The following is a 19,571-nucleotide window of genomic DNA, read 5'->3' as shown; positions in this document are numbered from 1 at the left end:
CACAAGGGTCATTCAGAACGCACACACATGCATATATAGAGATAAAGAAAGAAAGGAGCACACCCTCTTCTCACTGGACAAATGGACACTCGGTGACTGAGTGAGGCACTTGAGGACAAGAATGGTTTTAACCGCCTCCTACAATGAAAGTAGAGGACTTTGTTTTTAATCTAAAGACTGGCTCATGCAGAAACACGTAGACACTTGGAGGACAAAACAGACGGACAGCACGACTTCTGTTGATCTGCTTTTATTGCACGGTTTAAAGCAAGGAAACATTCGATACACTGATTTTTATTTCATTTTTGGCTGAACACAATGTAAAGGGAATGCATTAAATATCAGCTTTTTTTGCTTCATCGCGAAACATTTTTTAAATAGCTGAATGTAGGTCATTTTTCCCAAATTTGGAGATACATGGTTTTCACCGTACATCAAATGATATTCCAGCATTTCCTGCATCCAAGGCAGCCCTCTCTTTATTCCGTTTGTCGCTGTAGAGCACTAAATGCAGACATATGGAACAAAACATCAATAACATGGATTGTTTTGTCAATGGAGTTTGGATTTTAAACTGCTATATGCATTCCAGGCACACGACAACCCTTCAAGTCTAGTAAAAGCATGACATTATGACACAGCTGCACAACTTGATCTTGATCTGTTCACGCCATACACAACATCTCATTCATAAAAAGACAGAAACAAAGTGGTTTACATCAACTCATTATGTGCATTTCTGCCTTATTATGAGCAATGAAGCTCATTCTACAGAGCATAATGTTAAATAAATGAAACAGTGTACACGATGTAGAAAATTTCCGGTTACATAAACTGATAAGTCCCACCTCAGCTCTGCCAAAATGAAACGGTATATCTGAGAGGAGCTGGCAATAGAGTATTTTCAGTAGGAGATGTGACAATGTGACATCATGCTGAGGGGAAATGAGCAGGAGCACAGATATATTCAAAAAAAAAAAAAATTCTACCGGCTCTATCCCTGAGCTTCACTGACAAAAATGTCTTTAGGTGGTGAGGATTATGGATTAATCTATAATAACTAGTGAAGGAAAAGAGAAAGGAAGGGGGAAAAAAAAAGTCCCCCAAGTCTACCACACTACCACGAGAAATACTGCCTCATCATCTAATGCTGCCGCTAATATTCCCAAATTATATCGTTTAGACCTGTATCAGCGTCGGAGAATTAATCATCATTTCTCTGACACTGCCCATCCCTGGAGTTCATTAAATAAACTCTTCCTCCTCATCTGTTTCTGCAAGTTGTGGACTCCTTCTTTTATTTATTTATTTTTTATTTCCTTCTGGTCCCTTCACCCAACCCCACCCCTCCATTTCTTGATAATCTGTTTATCCGTAAGTGTCACATTACATTTGCAAAGCAGCTGGGGGGACCACTGCCATCTTGTATGGAGGGGCTTCAGTGTGATTACCCGGCCTCATATTTGGCGCGCACTCAGACTTGTCAAATCCTTTGATCTGAACTGTCTTCATAATCACTTCAAAAAGTCTTCCTGAGAGCGTGAGGGCTTTACAAATGGGCTTCCCACTTTCACACACATTCTCTCTCTCTCTCTGAGGGTGTGTGTCGGTCTGTGTATATGTGTGATTGTCTCCTTCTCTGTTTCTTTTTCAAAGAGTGTGTGGAGAAAAGTAAGGGGAATCAATACATCTTGTCTACCCTGATGTTTTTTTGTGCTGTTATGGTACTTAAGATGTACATGGCTAAAAGTACAAATAGTCATATCAAAAGCTTCATTCATAATTTACAGCTATTATCTGCCATATAGGGCAGTTTGATGTGAGTTATCAGAGAGTTAGAAGGTCTTTGTGCAGGTGTCCGGTAATTGTTGTATCCCAAATACACACTAGAAACTAACTATAAACCACGTGATATATGCAGATTGTCATTAGGCTGTTTTTGCGTTTAATTCAGCAAATCATCAGCGGAACGGAAGAGCACAATTGATGAAATCATGCAGGCATGTTCTGGACAGATGCCCTTCCTCAGCATGCAATCAAGGTTTACCGCAGTGTACAATATGACATAACGAAGCACCTTCAACTTGAGTCGAGATCTGTTCTCCCAGAGGTGAAGGCACCTGTGTGCACAGCTTCCACAGTTTGTAGCCCTTTCTCTCTTTCTTTTGTTGCTCTCTGTTCAATTCGAGTGTGTTTTATCGCTTTGGCTATTAAAAGACAATGCTGCCAGGTTTCCAGAGCGTAATTAATACAAATTTACATTTTTAGCATACTAGCACAGCACGTAGCAATACATGCTTATAAGAAAGCAGGATCTGAGGTTTAGGGAACAAGGGCGGAACAGTCACCCGTTTCTACCACTATGAAAACTGTAAGCTTGTTTTCCACTATGGCACATCTTAAGGGCCCAGTCAAACACAATTACAAGGCAGATTACTTGCACTTAACCTCCTGAACCCCAAAAGGCATGCTATCTGTAAAACTGCACCAAAATGAGACTGTTTATCAGAGCAATAAAGTGCAAGAACGTGAAGAATTACAAGATTTTCAACTGGATGATTGTCCTTGAACTGCTCGTCTGAAACACGCCGTTGCATGGGGAAAATTAACCAGACATAAGCCTGAAGTTGTAGCTTTTTTCCCCCTCAAAATCACTTTATTCCACATATCTTTAGAAAAAATATTAAAAATAAATCAATTGTTGTAATGTAAATCTGTAAAATACAAGAACAAATCTGTGCTCCTTGGCAAAACTGAGAAGTCATGAGTGACACAGGTGCAACTAACGGTCACGTGAAAAAGAAATGTAGTGACATCAGCTGGGCTGGACTGCAGGAAGAGATGGGAGACAAGTATGAAAACACCTTGGAAAAACATGCTGATTCTTGGTTTTTCCTCTTTTTTTTTTTATCTCGCATGATGACTTTACTTTCATGCACAGAAGAGATTAGGGATTTCTCTCTCCTTGTTGCCAGCGTTGTGCTGTTTCTACTGAGGTGCGGGATTTGGCGTTGCTGTGGAAAAAGTAGCCCACGTTGAGCGCAAACGCGGCAGGACCGACAACAAAACAAATGCCCAGAAACTGCCCGGGGGTTAGAGGGTTAAACCATTTTAAAAATTTGCATCATGTGTTGAAACAAGCAAGCGAGTGGATGGCCGGTTGGGAGGATTTTGGGGGCAAAGTCACATTAGCATGACCGCTATAAAACGTCAGAAGTGACTGTTAACAATAAAGTACCTTCTCAGGCCTTTCCTCACACTAAAGTGCCATTAATAGTTCTTTAATAATTGATGAAGGGAAGTCTGTGTTTTGCCCATCGTCATCTTGTTGCTGTGTGCAGCTTCTGTTGTTTCCTCATTACTCCCTAAAAGTATCTTCTCCCCTTATATCTACAAGTATGTATTGTTCTGCTTTAGTGCTGCACTAGTGCCACAACTGTGAATTGGGATTAATTGCGCCGTATGATGTGGGCTGTAATATAAAGCATTACCAGATTGTGTTTAGTCACATGCTTATATAATGTACAGAGCATGATGAAGTCCTCTGACTCGCTCTCTCTCCCTCTCTTAGGGACATTTGTAGGTCTTTGTGGTTTGTGTGATGGATTTCATTATCTCAATAGCTGCACGTCTCCATCTCCCTCTCTGCCTGTGTGTTTCTCTATGTGTGCGTAGACGTACATGTATGTTTGTGTACATGTGCGTGGTTCTGCAAAGCGGCCTCAGCCGAAACAGACAATGGTGGCCTTTCAGCATATTTTTAATATCCTGCCCCTGTTGTCACGTCAAACCTGAGAGTCCCCCCCCCCCCCCTTCTCTCTCTCTTTCTTGTTGCTCTCACTCCCTCTCCTAACACTGGCTGGATGGTTGGAAGGACGGTTGGATGGAGGTGGAAGCGGTAACGGTGGCAGCAGCAGCAGCAGCAGCGACAGGGGAGGTGAGGGGGTGTAAAAGAAGCGCCCTCCCCTTCCTTCGTTCTGCGCTTCAACAATAGCATTTGCATATTTTTATACTCCGTCTCCCTCTCTCTCCCCCTCTCTCTCTCTCAAAGAAAACAGCCCGAAGCGTGAATACTCCAGCAGCAGGCGTGCAGAGGAAAGCGGAAGCTGGGGAGACGGCGTGTCCGCTTTTGCTGGGGGAGAGAAACGGTGCGAGCGCACACACAATCACGCAGCCAGCTCTCGGGCCCTTACCTCCAGAGGTTGTGCATCGTGGAGGGGGAGGATGGGGGACAAGAAGGGGGTGTCACGTTAGGACCAAAGTTTGGCGTGTGTGTCTGGATGTGTGTGTGCAACAGGGGGCTGTGGCTCTCCTAAAAGAAGAAGAGACAAAGGAAAAAAAACAGACATTAGAATCAGATGGGCACACTATAAATGTTAGATTGCACAGTCAGCGACGGAAAGTAGCCACTGTCATTGCTTCATTTACAAATTTGGGACTTCAGGTTGCTGATTTTAAGGCACTTCATGCTTCACCGCACTTCAGAGAATGTATTTTTATTTATACACATGACTAGTTGATGATACATCCCAACACGAGCTATGTGAAATAGTTCAGATTAGCTCCACTTCGCTAAAATGCTACTTTTGCGCCGATGCATGAGCAACAATAATGATTTTATATGACATGAAAATAAGATAACACCCACAGAGGGCATTTGTGGTATCTTTTTGGCACATTTTCTCACCATTTACTTACTTTTTGAACTAGTTTTAATTATTTTTTGCAGTGTGGCATTGCTACTTTTACTTAAAGACAGGATTTAAATATGTCTTCCACCCTCACACTATATTTCACCTGCAGATGAAGATTTTACTCACAAATATCTGTTGAATAATGCATTAATGTAGACTAAACAACTTCAATTGCTAGTTTTCCTAGTGGTTTCTAATAACTGGATACTGTGTTCATTCTTTTGTGTAAATTTCCATGATATTCAACATTTTTTGCAGCTTTTTAAAAGAGCATACACAGTCCTGCTGTCTTCTGATTGGTCCATTCTGAGTGCTGTTAATCAAGCAGATTGCAAACACCTGAGTGATGAGTGTGTTTGTATGTAGTTCTGTTGCTTTTTCACCTTGCAGTGCTGATTTTTTACCATGTCCCATACAGATTGTTGATATCCACATACTTTAAAATGCAAAGGGAGCAACCAGCACAGCTCTGTAAGTAGATCTTTTTTGGCGTTTTTTTTTGTCTCTGGTTAATTCTTATACTCGATCTGACTGCTTCCACCTTACACAAAGCTGAAAATGAGGCCATTTTTGCAGCTCGTAAAAACAGTAGACAAGATATATGATATAATTGCTTTTTTTTATCAGTCCACTCACTTTAAATACTTGTGGATAGTACTTCACTGCTTTTTACTCAAGATAAAATTTGAATGCAAGGCTACTTGGAGACATTTTTCTGCAGGCAGACTGTCACTTTTTAGGCCTGAAGTCGTTACCTGTGACATTTTCATATGTTTTAAGTTTAATTTATGCAAATCTTTGCTACCTGTGCAGTTCAGCCTATAGTTTGTCCATTAAAAACATTTTAATTTGCTGCTCAAAACATGGTTTGTGTCTGGCAGCAACATGTTTTCAGCCTAAAGAAGGGCTATTAGCATACACAATGCCGGCCATCCTACCTGGAGCAGCATACAGCTAAGAAACTGAAATGTCAACAAGAGAAAATGTATGTAAAAGAACAAAACAGTGCCACCTACACGCTTTGATTGGCAGGTTGTTTCTGGAAAATGCAGTGCAGGGATACAGTAGACCAGCAGTGAGCCACTAGAAATGGAGCTAAATGCTTAAAATGAATAATTAAAGCTGGAGTTTATGTTCTTTTTCCACTCGTGGTGCTTTTATTTTCCGTACCAATGAGCTGAACTTTTCTTCATTCAAGTCTAATTGGCGATTTCTTGCAGTATAGAGTAGATACGAGGTGTGAACATCGGGGATGTTAGTCAGCCCGCTTGTGAAAGAAGGAGAATGACTGCTGCCTAATGGGATCAGCTACTGAATCAAATATTTTGCAGGCAAACAGACATTTAAACATCAGAGTACAGATCACAGCTCTGACATAGACTCCTGTGGGTGCAGTTTATCAGGATAGAAGAGTCTACGAAATGCAGCCAGATTACTGTGAAAACAGCGCTGCATTACGTAACAGTGTCATTCAGAGTTATAGCTGGAGGAGAGCACACACAGGTTGGATAAATGTTGGCTGAACTGGAGTTTCTGTGGCAGATGCTGACAATGTATTGAGACGTGCGTTAGCCATTGTTGGGAGGATTTGTGCTTCCGGACCACTAATCTGAAAAGGTCTACGACAAACACAGCCGTGCACACAGGGGAGGACGGAATTTAAAAACACGCCCTCGCTTGCGCAGTCACCAACCACAGGCGTAACCGCTGAGAATTGTCCATGCTTTGCTAAGCTTTCGTCTCACACCTACATTATGAAGGTTACAGTATGAGGATAACTAGATGCACAGCACTGTGCAGAGCAGAGAACAGCGTGCTGCATGTAATTTCATTTTACATGACACCTTGTATTATCTCAAGTTCAGTCAGACAAAGGAGGCGTCCCTTTGGAAGACCTTGATTTGGCGGTTGTAGGAACAAGCTTTCAGATGATTTTTTTTTTTGTCCAATTTTGACAATGAAGACATCCACATGAGCAGTGATACAATTTGAGGCAATATATATTAATATCAGCATGTGTGGTGCCATATGCTGTGATGAAAAGTACCCAAAACGTGTTTTGTCCCAAACTGATGACAAATGACGTGTTGAATGTGACACTACCTTTCAGAGAGTGTGAAAAATATTCAGAAAAATGTGAAAACTATTTATATCGAGACAGAAAACCTGTTCAAATTCTCAGAAGGACAGCTTTAATGTGATTCTTCTTGGCTAAAAACAAATCCTGGTATTCATTTTTGGAACACAAAACACACCAAAATGTGCTGTGTGGCAAACAGAAGAGCGCACACGCACACATATTCAGTACACATGTTCACACACAGTCAAAACCACTTCCTGGAATGACAAACTGACAGTGCACGACCAAAAGCCAAAAGCTGAGAGGGATATTTGACTTGACAGTCCATGCTGAGGCAATTTTCCAACATGGTTGAACAACAAAGTTCTATTGTGCTCTATTCTGTGCTGCATTGTTTAATTCTCCTCTAACTACTCATCATTTATACAAGCTAAAGATCTCCTGTCAAGGTAGAATAAGAAAATGAAACAGACCTTGAAACAAAACAGGCTAAAGAGGTTAGTAGAGTAAGATGAGTTCCCCCTCCGGTTCAGTGACATACAGTATTTCCTAGCTTGGTTTGCAGTCTACACTAAGGCTTGCTGGTGAGTAATGTGTGGTGGGTGTGAGCTCAGAGGGGTCGGCGGCCAGCATGCAATCTCCTCAAAGCCGCTTTTGTGATGCTGCTGGCTTGAACGCTCACGCCAGGCCTGGACAAAGAAGGAGGGAGGAGATGGGAAAAGGGAAAGGGGGTGAGCAGCAGCTCTGTGAAGCAAGGAAGAGAGAGTGTGCGTACAAGTGTGGCCAATCATACTTCTATTGAGGCTTTTGCAGTTGACGCACTTCCAGAAATCACGTCTGGTGTCTCTGCTCGAGACTGAAGTTAAAAGGTCGTGAAGAAATGTCTAAATTTTAACAAACTCTGTGAACGAGGGATTAAGAATTTGCAACAACGTTGTAGTTTAAAGATGATATTAAATTACAGCAAAGTTAGAAAGCTGATGAAAAGAAAGTTCTGCAGAAAACAAACTCCACAAGGTTGAGCAAACATACTACCTCTCGTATGCTCATTTCTTATATTTAACAAAATAATTACAAAAATGAACAGAAATATTTGTGACAGTGCAAACAGAAATACATTTGATTTGTGAATATGATGTAAATAACAATGAAGGGTTTGAAAAACAATACAGGCACCAAAATTTCACACTTTTAAAAGATGTCAGCAGTGTGGGAGACGTAGTAAATGCATTATCTTCTTTAATTGTCCCTAGTTTTTAATCTAAACTGAATGAGGAACTTCAAACTTGTTGCAGCATCGTAAGTTGAGGGCAGAAGTAAAATGTTAACGTTCATCCACCATTCATGAAGTAAGTAAACTACAATCCCAATTCACGTGGGGAAAAAAATCATCCATAAGTATTAGTTATCCTAACAGTCAAAATTATGATCTGCTTCGTCAAGATTGCTCAGGTGTTTGATTAAAAATGCATGAGCAAACAACCCTGCAGCAGTTTTCAGGTTTTCATTGGAATGTGGCTGAATCGTGATTGGTTCATCATCTTTCCCCAGCTAAGCCCCGCCCACCTCAATCCAGTGATGATACAAAACGCACAAAAAAAACCTCTAATATGGAAATTTCACGTCTAAATAGCCAAAACTGTTTCGCACTTAGCAGAGAAAGTTATGTTTGTGTAACGTGCTGTCCCTCGTATCAAAAAGCTGACAGAGAAAATAAGATTTTTAGCTGTTGTTTCCGCAGCTGTCACAGTTTTGCTGCACGATCTAAGGTTGAGTGCAAAGACAGCGCAGTTTGGACACAAAATCCCAAGCTTGCGATTAAAAATAATAAATAAAACCTGAAATTCATCTGATAGTCAAAGCCTCTAGGTTCTATAGTTAAGCCGACTATTACAGGAGCTTCTCTATAGTGACTACATAGGCTAAAATTAAGTAGATTTGCACCCAAACAGTGTCAAATCAAAATTAAAGCAACTCTTAGTCTGGCTGTAATATTTTAAAATAACTGAGAGATGCATAGTCCAACATATGAGTGTAATCAGCTGTTTATACCCACACCCAGCAAGCTGAAAACCACCAACATGGCCGACAGAGGGTGAACTGAATCACCTTAATGCCCCGTGTTGCACTTCATAAAGCTGTGTGTTTGTAGCTCCTCGTTTACCCGCTCTGTATGTGTGTGCAAGAGCTGTAAGCTGAGGGAGGAGAGAGGAGGGAGAGCCATCTAGAAGAAGATGTATGTAAACCCATTTCCAAACAAATGGGCCTGACTGCACAGCAACGGAGAGAGGTGCCATAAGCGTCCGGCGTGCATAATGCCTGCATGAATCAAGACTTCCCGGCTGCTGAACGTGACCACACAAGCTTGCGTATGAATAGCACATGTCAGCCATGGTCGCATATCATCAACAACAGTTGCCGACCCCAACAGCAAGGCCTCATTCTGAAGTTGAGAGTCACTGATCATTTTTGTAGACGCCTTGAAGCTGGAGCGAGCTCGCCACATTCAGCCAATCAGACATGTTTACACGCCGTGTGTGATGGAGACGCAGTGCAATAGAATAAGTACTAAACCTACGTTGCCTGATAGAGAGGGAGTCAAAGTGTGGCCCAGGGGACACACAGTGGCCCTGTGAAGGTGTTTATATGACCATAGTAGTGTGTTTGGCAGTATTTCATATGTATTTTAGATTTTCCAAACATATGCTTGTTGTTCCAGCAGCCATTAGTATCCATTCATTTCAGTACAACGCAGTTATCAATTAGCATAGTTAGCAAACAAACCAGTTTGCTAATGCATTCAAGGAACTTTAACCCTCTATGGTACGCACTATGATCCCAGTTGGTAAAAAAAATGTTTGGGGTGTTTTTTTTGTCTTAAAACAGATCAAGTAAACATAATTAAGAGACATTTTCAAAAAATATTATTTTTTTAGTAGTTTTTAGGGTTTGTTGCCATATGGCAACACCGTACCATAATGGAAAGTAATGAAAACAAGAGAGTTTTGCTTGAAATTGTATATAACATTTATTTTAAAACTCATGTTATAGTATAAACAGTCCCCAGTAGCTAACTAAACTAATAGTTTCATGCAATACATAAATGGAGGCTGGAACATGATTGCCATATACATTTTAAACTCTCTTACTGGTAATACCTGTCACTTCACTTTCACTGTCTCTGCCCTCACTGTCTCCACTGTCCTCATTCTCTGGATCATAGTCTTCAACCGTCTCACTGTCTTCATCACTCTCACTCTGTGTTTCGAGCAGCTCATTTTTCTCGTCACTGAATCCTTTGTCATCTTCACTATCATCTAGTGGGAGGGCTAGTTCAGCTTTTTTCCATGATTTACCATTAAAAAAAATTGTATTCATGCTGTAAATGGAAGAAAGATGTGTCAAATATCATCATATGCAATGTGGAAATGACTCACAAAGTGCATTATTATAGTTTATAGACTATAGAAGATCAGTGTACACCAGTGCAATTGCAAAGTAGGTGTATAACTAAATACAAAATGTTATCAACATACCAGGCTAGCAATCCATAATGGTACAGTGTTGCCATATGGCAACGTACACATTTTTAACATTTTCTATTATTTATTGATCAAGCACAGTGCAAGAAACTGCATAATAATGAACTTAACTCACCTATTATTGAGTGTATTTTTTTTCCCCGTTGAAAAACTTTGAAAAAACACTTTTTTTGGTGAATTTTTAGGAGTCAAATGGTGAGGCTCCTCCCATCAATGATGTCTGCAGAAAAGGGTTTCAAACTGGCCTCCAGAAAGTCATGTGACAAATTTAAACACTGCTATTGGTTAACTTAGAACCCCACTTCTTTTTAATGCATTGCATCATAACTGGGGATGTATTATCTGTGTGTAGAAAGCTTAAAATGTGGGTGTTGCCATATGGCAACGCTGTACCATAGAGGGTTAAATGCTATATGGAAATCAGTAGCTACCTAGGATAAACAATTCTATATTAAAATTTTCATATCTGTGCTTTATAGAATCCTCAGGATTGCGAGATTAATAGTAACAATTTTGGATCATTTCTGTTCACCAATGAATGGATGGCAAAAGATGCGCAGATTGGCAAGAAAAGTACAGTTTAAAATGATGTAAGGTGTGATTAATTTGTTGCACATGTGCTAGAAAATACAAAATCCTGACATGGTTGTTTCACAGAATGAAGTTGGGTCATAATCCCTCTGGAACGTAATAGATTTAGGAAGCAATAACAGAAATGTACGTCCTAGCAGTCAGGCTAATTTTACAATCTTGCAAGTACTGATTTTAGAGTGTACAGCGCTCGGCATACACAATCCTTTATGTTCCTCTGGTTCCAACCTGCACTGGTCCCATTAGAGCTGTAGATTTTCTGCTCATTTGCGAAGCATCATGGATCATCAGACGGATGCCAGAACGTGAAGGCAAACAGTTTGTGCTGTCTGTCTCTGCGTGTGCATCAGACCTGCACCTCGCTACATACAGTATATACATATATGTGTGTGTGTGTGTGTGTGTGCACTTACATCTGCACACAAGCTGGAAAGACTAGACAAATTTCAGTGCAGAAGTAAGGATACTTTGTTCACACTCACAGATAGGCTGACTGCTATAGAGGCCAAATGGGCAGCTTTCTGTGCTCTACAAGTGGAATATTCCTATACATAAAATGCTTGTACACATGTGTGATTCACCATGCAGGCAGGAAGGCTTCACCCAGAGAGGCCCGGCTCTGAGTCAGCTACCACTCCAGCTACCACCTTAGCGTACATGGCAGTGGCAGTATATGTGTTTGCAAGCATGAGTCTACAAACACACCACTGCGTTTGCATGCATACGAGGCCCGGTGTGTGGCAGAGGTTGCCTCCACCGTGACACAACAAGGTCATCATTTATCCCTGATTGGGATGAAGGCAGTAGCATTGAATTTGTGCTACAATGTGGCGCCCATAAAGACTAAGAGACGACATTTCCTCCCCATTTCCCTTCATGAATATCAAAGACGAGGCAGCGCCACCACTACTGCCACCACAACAACACATAAGGAAAAATTACAGCCCTATTATTTTATTTGCATTACCTGTAATAGGCAGCATATTGGGTGCTGTATTTATTGCCTTATCAGCACCAGCTTGGCTGTAAACATTCGCTGATTTATTAGCCGTGCGGGCTTTGCCCAAACATCACACATAATCACACAGCAAATAGAGTAGCAGGAATTTTTTTGTTGCTTTTACGACTTTGTGAGTTTTGCATTGGATTGACCAGACTTAGCGGAAAGAAAGCAGGCAGCTTTGGTAGTTGGAGGTTGAATGCCTTCTATCACAGATGGAGGATCTTAGAAGCTAGTTTTTCCTGCTGCTGGCTCAGACCCAGACATGCCTATAGCCTCGACAGGGAATCAGAGAATGGCTGTTATTTGTACAGCTCTATATCCACAGTCACTCCTATCGGGGATGTGGTTAGTGTTGTTTTTTTCTCTACCTGAGCGCCTGCTTCCATCCAATTATGTTGTTTGTCTTCTCAAAGACCTCAATACCTCTAGCTTTGTGCACCCCCCCCCCTCCACCCACCCTGCTCTTCCACACACTGTTCCACAAAGTTAGATAGAACTAGATCCATTAAGTTGGTGAAATGAACAAAAAAAAAAGTGCAAGAGAGGGTTACCCTAGGTGCGCCCGTTCTTCTGTTATCCAATTTTACTGGGATTTGGAGTGATTTGCGCCTCGCTCCCCGAGGGAAATAAATACTTTGATTAATGTAATCCTGGGCAGGGAGGTGCCACAAACCCCCCCTCTATCCTCAGGGACCGCCACTGTTTAACAAACAAAAACAAAAAGCAGGGACTATGGAGAGACATGCACAGTGGCTACAAAACCAGGCTGCTGAAGCAAACTAGACTTCTATAGATGTGATTTCCCGTGGATTTAGTTTATTTATTAATTGCTCTGCCTAATAACACAATATCGTTCTTGATTAGCATGTGTAATACAGTCTAATAGAATAGAAAAATACCAGCGTGTCCGTGCACCGATTTGCATCCACAATAACACTGTGGTTTGTTTTGATGCTGCTGGAGGAGGTGGTGGTGGAAAGGGGGGGCGTCTGTGCATGTGTGTCCATGCTGATGTGTTTTACATCTGTATGTGTGTGTGTGTGTGTGCGAAAGAGAAGGAGGGATATGGATGACTGTGAGACAAGCAGCACCCAATGAGCGATGGGTGGAAGGTGGGGGTGGGGTGAAGCTGGAGACTGACAGACAAAGCACACACACACACACGCACCTACCTCCCTCCCTCACCCAAACACACATGCACACACACCTTTTTCCTCTCTCTCTCTCCTCTGACTCAGAGAGCTGCACTTCATTCTATCTTTGCCGATCTGTTCCCCGTCACTCACCTCCTCACCAGCCGGCACTATAGTGCTTCTTTTTTCTCTGTGTGTGTGTGTGTGTGTGTGTGTGTGTGTGTGTGTGTGCGTGTGTGAGTGTGTGTGTTGTACAAACACTTGCTTTTGGATAAGGCCACATAGATTCATCTTTTCCTCCTTTATGTCATTTTGTTTGCCCAAAAAAGCAGCCTGAGTGCAACTGTTGACCTCTATTTTTTAAAAATCTAATCACGCTTCAAATTATATTTTTTGAATTCATAGGTGTAATCACTTTCTCATTCCACATAGAAACTTAAACATATTTATTTGAAACACTTTTTTTTTTTTAACTTTGTGGCGGGAAAAAAAATAACATTTTGAATGTTTGTAAATGCAATTTAACCTATTTTGTGTCCTGTGAGCTGCATTTCTTTACACTACAGAACCCTATTCTCGCTCAAATTATGACATCTCTGTAGATTTCCAATCCAAAATCAATAACCTGCTGGGCTGATACATGTCTGAGCCATGACTCCTGGTGAAATGAACACTATTGGAGAGTGCTGTGATAAACATATAACGTTTACCTACATGTCTGCCCATTTACAAGCCAGGCCTGCAGTGCTGCACTGCTAATAGAGGGCAATTACTAACCCCATGTAGTGGAAAAAGAGGTGTATATAACTCTATATTGGCCTTTAATAATAGAATATTAATAAAGACCCTCTGTCTCGTTTGAATGGGTTAAGAAAAAAAAGCCCATTGATGTCTGAAATTGAAGGCATGTTTAATGCTTACACTGATATTCAGTGTAGCCCATTTAATTAACGGTATAGTAGCTACATTATCATTTAAGTGCTCCAAGTTGGATTCGGCTTTAAATCAACGTTTGGTCTGACGTGAGACACACTCAACGTATGTCGTTTCGGATTAGTGACTGGACCAAGGGGAAGAAAATAAATTATGTAGCCCATAGGCAACTTAAGTAGGCCATAATTAAAACGGCAGAAATTGCTTCAATTTAATCTGAATATTGTAACCAGGGCTGCAGTGGAAGCTACAGGCACCTACACCGCTGGGTTTACCCACCTTTCTGTGGCGCACATAAATCAGGATCTCTAAATTTATGGCGGCTGGAAGAATCCAAGTGATCAGACTGTGGGGACGCGTAACGAGTGATTTTGGTGTTTTTCCTCCTTTTTTTTTTTTTTTTTTTAACTCATCTGCATAATTAAATCACCTTTAACACAACAGAAAGGTGCCACTTCCTCATCACCTCACCCGATCCCTCACTCAGAGCATTTGGAAACACGCGGACTATGCTTTGTGATATATTTGGCTCCTGATGGGGAAATGCAAGTTCATGAAGGCATCCTGATGAATTAGACAATCTGCTCCTGCAGGAATAAATACATTTCCCTCCTGCTACCAATAACCGTCACTGTTGCACCATGACAGAATGGGTGCATAATGCAGAGTAATAACGCACAGTGCTGCTTTGATGCTTTGTTGCTGCGGCTGCTGCTGCTGCTGCTGCTGCTGATGATGACGACGATGATGAAGAGCAACACTGGATAGTGTAACACTAAATGGTCGGTCAAGCATGCAGAGAAATTGCAATGCACTAATTCCCGGGATGATTCATGAGTCCTGCCCAGCCCTCATTTGCTAATAATTCTGAAAGTCGCCGGTTAGTCATATGTTTCCACAAAGACCTGCTGGCTCAGACTTATGGCTTATAGGCTACTGCAGATGGCGACTGGCTTAAAACAGCGTGCAGGGCCTATCTAACCACAGACTATTTGCATATCAACTAGGCCTGCGCTGTCATTGATAGGCTGCTGTCACAAGGCCTGCACGGATCAATACAAGCAAGTCCATGGCACAGAGTGGACTGTGCGTAAAAGATGCGTAAAAAGTGGAAATACTCCTGTATGTGCAGGTTTCAGCCTGTAATAAAACTGGGTAGGATGTCTTTTAAAATTGGGATAAATAAATTAAGCATTTAATTGCCTCTGGGATTGAGGGAGGATATGTCCGAGCCATTCTTATTGGCTTGTTTTTCGGGAATGTGAATTATCTTTGTTGTAAAGTGACCCGTCGTTTTCCTCCTGCAGGCCACTCATATCTTTCTCACCTTGGTGGCTTTTCAATGCACGGATGCACTGCAAAATTACACAACAGTTTCAAGAGTTTCAGTCAGTGTTCAGGCTCTCTTTTTAGAAACAACAACAACAAAAAAAGAGTGGCCCAAAGCCAGACAGCTTCAAATGCTTCCAGCGCGAAACCATTTACTACATATACACACAAAACGGTTTCTTTAAAGTAAGAGAGGGGTAAAACTGTTCTGTCTGGATCCACATAGAATCAATTTATTGGTTTCTCATTCTGTTTGAGTTGGTAAAAGAAATAAACTATTTTTTATTAAGCAAATTAGAAATGATTCAGAAATGTGCTTTTTTTTTTTTGCAGTGTAAGCTTTACATATTTGCGACACATGCACCATGAGGGAGCGCGACACCTGGCGGCACTTATGATTTTTTTTTTAAATTCTGATAAATCAACAATAAATGGATTTCACCTCAGTCTTCACTGAAGCAGCGCCAGCATATCCTGACATGTGCAGGCTCTCTAATATTTCAAATAAAATAATAACAGCCCTGGAAATGTTTGGGCAGCTGTGGGTAATATTGTTTTTCTTTTACGCACCATAAAACGGCAGTTTTAGCTTTTATATTCCTTGTTTGTCGAGGGGAAATCACCAAATAAGTCATAATTTGGCTTAATAGACCCCAAAGTAATACATTTAGACTGATTTGAACCCCAGATGTACGTTATGATGTGGACAAATTCCACGTCATATAAAAAAGCGCAGTTAGATTCATAATTGCTTCATTTTATGGATAAGGAGCTTTCTTATTTTTCCTTTTACAGATGGCGTTACTGTAACGCGTTACCCGTCCAGCACCGGTGCTGCTGCTGGCCCGGGACACCGAGGCTCTTTTCATCTCAACTCCAGTGCACAAACATACAGCTTAATGCGACTAGTGTTTCCCTCTTTTATTGGGCTCACCATGGCTACCAAGTGCTGGGCTCAGAAATGCACTCCCCATCAATGAAGGAAAAGGAGTTAACCCGTGAGAAAGAAAAAAGAAAACTAACCCTCAGCAGAGGATAGCGCAAACTGCACGACTTTTTTCCCTCAAATTCGAGTTAACGTTCGTCAGATCGTGACGAGCTTTCAAAAACTGCAGCAGAAAGTTGTCACAGGCGCTGAAATGAAGTCTTTTTTTGAGTTCTTAGAGATCATGTTGTCTCTGCTTTTACTAAATAATTTCCTGCGACCGGACCTCTTTTGCATCTGCACTCTTTTAGAAAAGAAGTGCCCTTTTTTCTTTTTTTTTTAAGTTTTCTTAACATTTCCTCGCTGCTTGGAAGAGCTCCAAAACAAAAACACACAAGCAAAATAGAAACCCGGTCAGCATTCATTAAAATCCAAGCTATTTATAAGCAATCATAAGCTTTGTCTGGCTTGATGAGTGCAGTTTCATGGCGAGCTTTGGTCGGCGGGCTGCTGCGTATAAACTTTAAACAAACTTTGCAGCAGGGAGATCGATTTATATTAAACGATTTCATATTGCACTTGCCTACGCGATCCCTCTGGAGGATTCAACCGAGGGGTCTCTCTCTCTCTCTCCCTCTCTCTCTCTTACACTCCCCCCTTCTCCTTCTCTCCCTCTCTCCCTGCTTAAAATGTGATTGATTGCACTTTTCTCCGGTGGACATTCACTACAAAACAGCACAGCTTATCCATCTGCCCGCTATTTATATAAAAAGCAAAAAGGCTGGGGCGCAAAACGCAAACAGCGACGCGCGTATTGATTTTTGCGCATTCGGGAGAAGGGGAAAGGACACGCATTTGCAATTCGTTTTTTTTTTTTTATAAATCTAAGAGAATATGACTGGATATCGGCGCACAAGTAGGCTGAAATGTCATTTTAAAGCAGCAAAGCAGTCTATAAGGAAGTATATTCCCTCCACAGTGGAGCAATGCGCGATAAACTCTAACATTCCTCATGCGTAAAAAGAAATCCGCATAGATAATTGTTGACTTACCTTGTGTCCAAGAGAAGGGAAATAACTTCACATTGTTCATTTGGAGCCTGTAAATGGTTATCTCCCTTCCCTACGACTCGGTGCTCCCTAAGATTTTCTTTCCTCTGCCTCAACTGAGCAGGAGCACTCCTCGGCTCCCGCTATTATTTTCACTAAAATATATGAAAATTTATGCAAATGAAAATCAGCACTAACTGTTCGTCTCTTGTTATACTTGGGGATGATTTTTTTTCCTCTCCCCCCTTTCTTTCTTTTTTTTCCCTTCTTTTTTTTTGCATACAAAATAAATGAACTCCCCCAGCAGGGAACTTGGGGACCTTTTATAATAAGCAAATAAATAATAAACACATCATATATCAGAGAGGAGTGTTTTTTTTATCGCCGCTCCGTGATTTCAGGGAGCATTTCTGAAATGGCTTTTGACTCTCCTTTCATATATATTGTGTATTTTTCTATTTTTTGAGGGGTTGTCTTGTGTAAGGAGCCCTCTCCTCTGCGTATGCAACTCTTGGTGTCACGTTTCTGCTGGCCGCCTGAGACGCCCTTTTCAAAGCGTGCAGTGTGGATTGAACAGCAGTAATTTAGACAGAAATCCTCACTGTATATTAATGAATAGAGGGCCCCATGGCTCTGGCCCCTAGCCTGCCTATTCAATGTAAACAAATCCACGAGGCTCCCTCGGTTTTGAGCCCAGTCCAAATTAAATCTACTGGGATGAGAAGAAGAAGGGGGGCACTGGCATGGAGTACACAGCCTGTGCACAGCTACTCCACTGCCTTATATTTGCTCTTAAATCCCATTTGCAATAAAAGTCTGTGCGTCATCTTTGATTTGAGGGGCTTATGAGGCAGTGTTGGGGGTTAACGCGTGACATGCAGCTCTAACCTGCATACAAGATAAACTTAATCCGGTCAGAGAATCACCTGCCACAGGCCTTGCTTTGGCCAGGTGGACTCAGCAGACTGCGGACACCCTAAACTCAACCAATGGGTGCAGAGGGAGCTATATATCTGTAACTTATTACCACCCATGGGTGCATCCATAGGCGCAGGGGTCCCACACATTAACAAAGGCCCCATTCATCTCTGGGGTTATGTGGTCATCTTGAGGGACGGCGCGCATTTTTAAGGGCTATATCTCTGGATTTTTTTTTCTCTACAGCGGATTCCCAGCACCGCCACCCCGCACACCCAAATCCCCCAAGGACTGCTCAATTTGCCCTTGTTTTGGTTGCCACTTTCCCTTTCACTGTGCTTCACTGAGGTTGCCTGTGCGCGACGTTTCCGCATGGAAGCATTCTCGCAACCTTTGTGCGTTAACTCCTGAGGAGCCGAGGCGCAAGGGCTCCACCGGCTGCAGCGCCTTTTCTGCACCCACATCATGACTGTTCTCCCTCTCTGGCATGTTTTACATGTGTACACGCTGCTCTGAGGTCCATTAAATAGACTTTTATTCGATTTAGAGTGCAGGATGTTGGTCTTATAGAATTAAAAATCACGACCCTGGGATGCATTTTTCTACTTTATAGATGCTCACAAAAACTTCAGCTAGTAGATTTCAGGAAAAACTGCTCATCTTAAAATTTGAACACTGTGCACCTTTTTTTTTTTTTTTTTTTTTTGCTATGTAGGTTTAGAGTACAAGAAAAAGCACGCACCATTAAATTAGCTTTTTATTTCCCTTTTCCCTCAAGTATTTCCATTCTCTCTCCCAGAGAGATCTGAACCCCTAACTGTGGCAGTATTCTATTACACAGCCAGGTCAGACGACCAGATTATTGTAATTGTTCCTAATAGGTCTTAAAATCACTATTTAGAATAAACTCTTAAGCCTTGCATGCATCAGTCGTGAATATGAGAAAAAAAATAATATGAAACCACCTGAGTAGATTTACGCACATTTTACGCATTTTACGCTGCTGTAAATCAATAAAACATGGGTTTATGTAGCATATATATATATATATATATATATATATATGCCATATTTTGTGCTGATTTGGATCAGGATGATGACAAACTAGAGGTTGCAGTTTATCGCCCTTTTTTATTTTTTTTTAAATTATTTACTCCCTCACCCCTGTTTGTGTACTAGTATCTCAGTACTATTTACTACCAAGTTGTATTCCCCGTTTTGTTTGGACTGCAATTAAAAATCAGCCAATTGGAACAGCCGGAAGGAGGGCTCGTGCGCCCGGAGCAAGGCTGGCGAGCCCTGCCAATCACACCCCGGGTAACCAATCAATGGGGACGCACGGGGTAAACATCGCGTCCTCTGGCTGGGAGGGGG

At 41.6% G+C, this 19,571-nt stretch overlaps 1 long non-coding RNA gene across 1 annotated transcript; it reads right to left on the bottom strand.

Annotated features, from left to right (window-relative positions):
• Positions 1–234: 234 nt before the first annotated feature.
• On the bottom strand, positions 235–19,202 carry LOC110963683 (uncharacterized). Its single transcript, XR_002596543.2, has 2 exons — positions 17,283–19,202; positions 235–4,312 (listed from the first exon to the last, which is right to left on the bottom strand). It is a non-coding gene; the product is annotated as an uncharacterized LOC110963683 (long non-coding RNA).
• Positions 19,203–19,571: the final 369 nt, after the last annotated feature.

Source organism: Acanthochromis polyacanthus, chromosome 22 (assembly GCF_021347895.1).
Source record: "Acanthochromis polyacanthus isolate Apoly-LR-REF ecotype Palm Island chromosome 22, KAUST_Apoly_ChrSc, whole genome shotgun sequence".
NCBI lineage: Eukaryota > Metazoa > Chordata > Actinopteri > Pomacentridae > Acanthochromis > Acanthochromis polyacanthus.
This window is presented reverse-complemented; position numbering and strand designations above follow the sequence as displayed.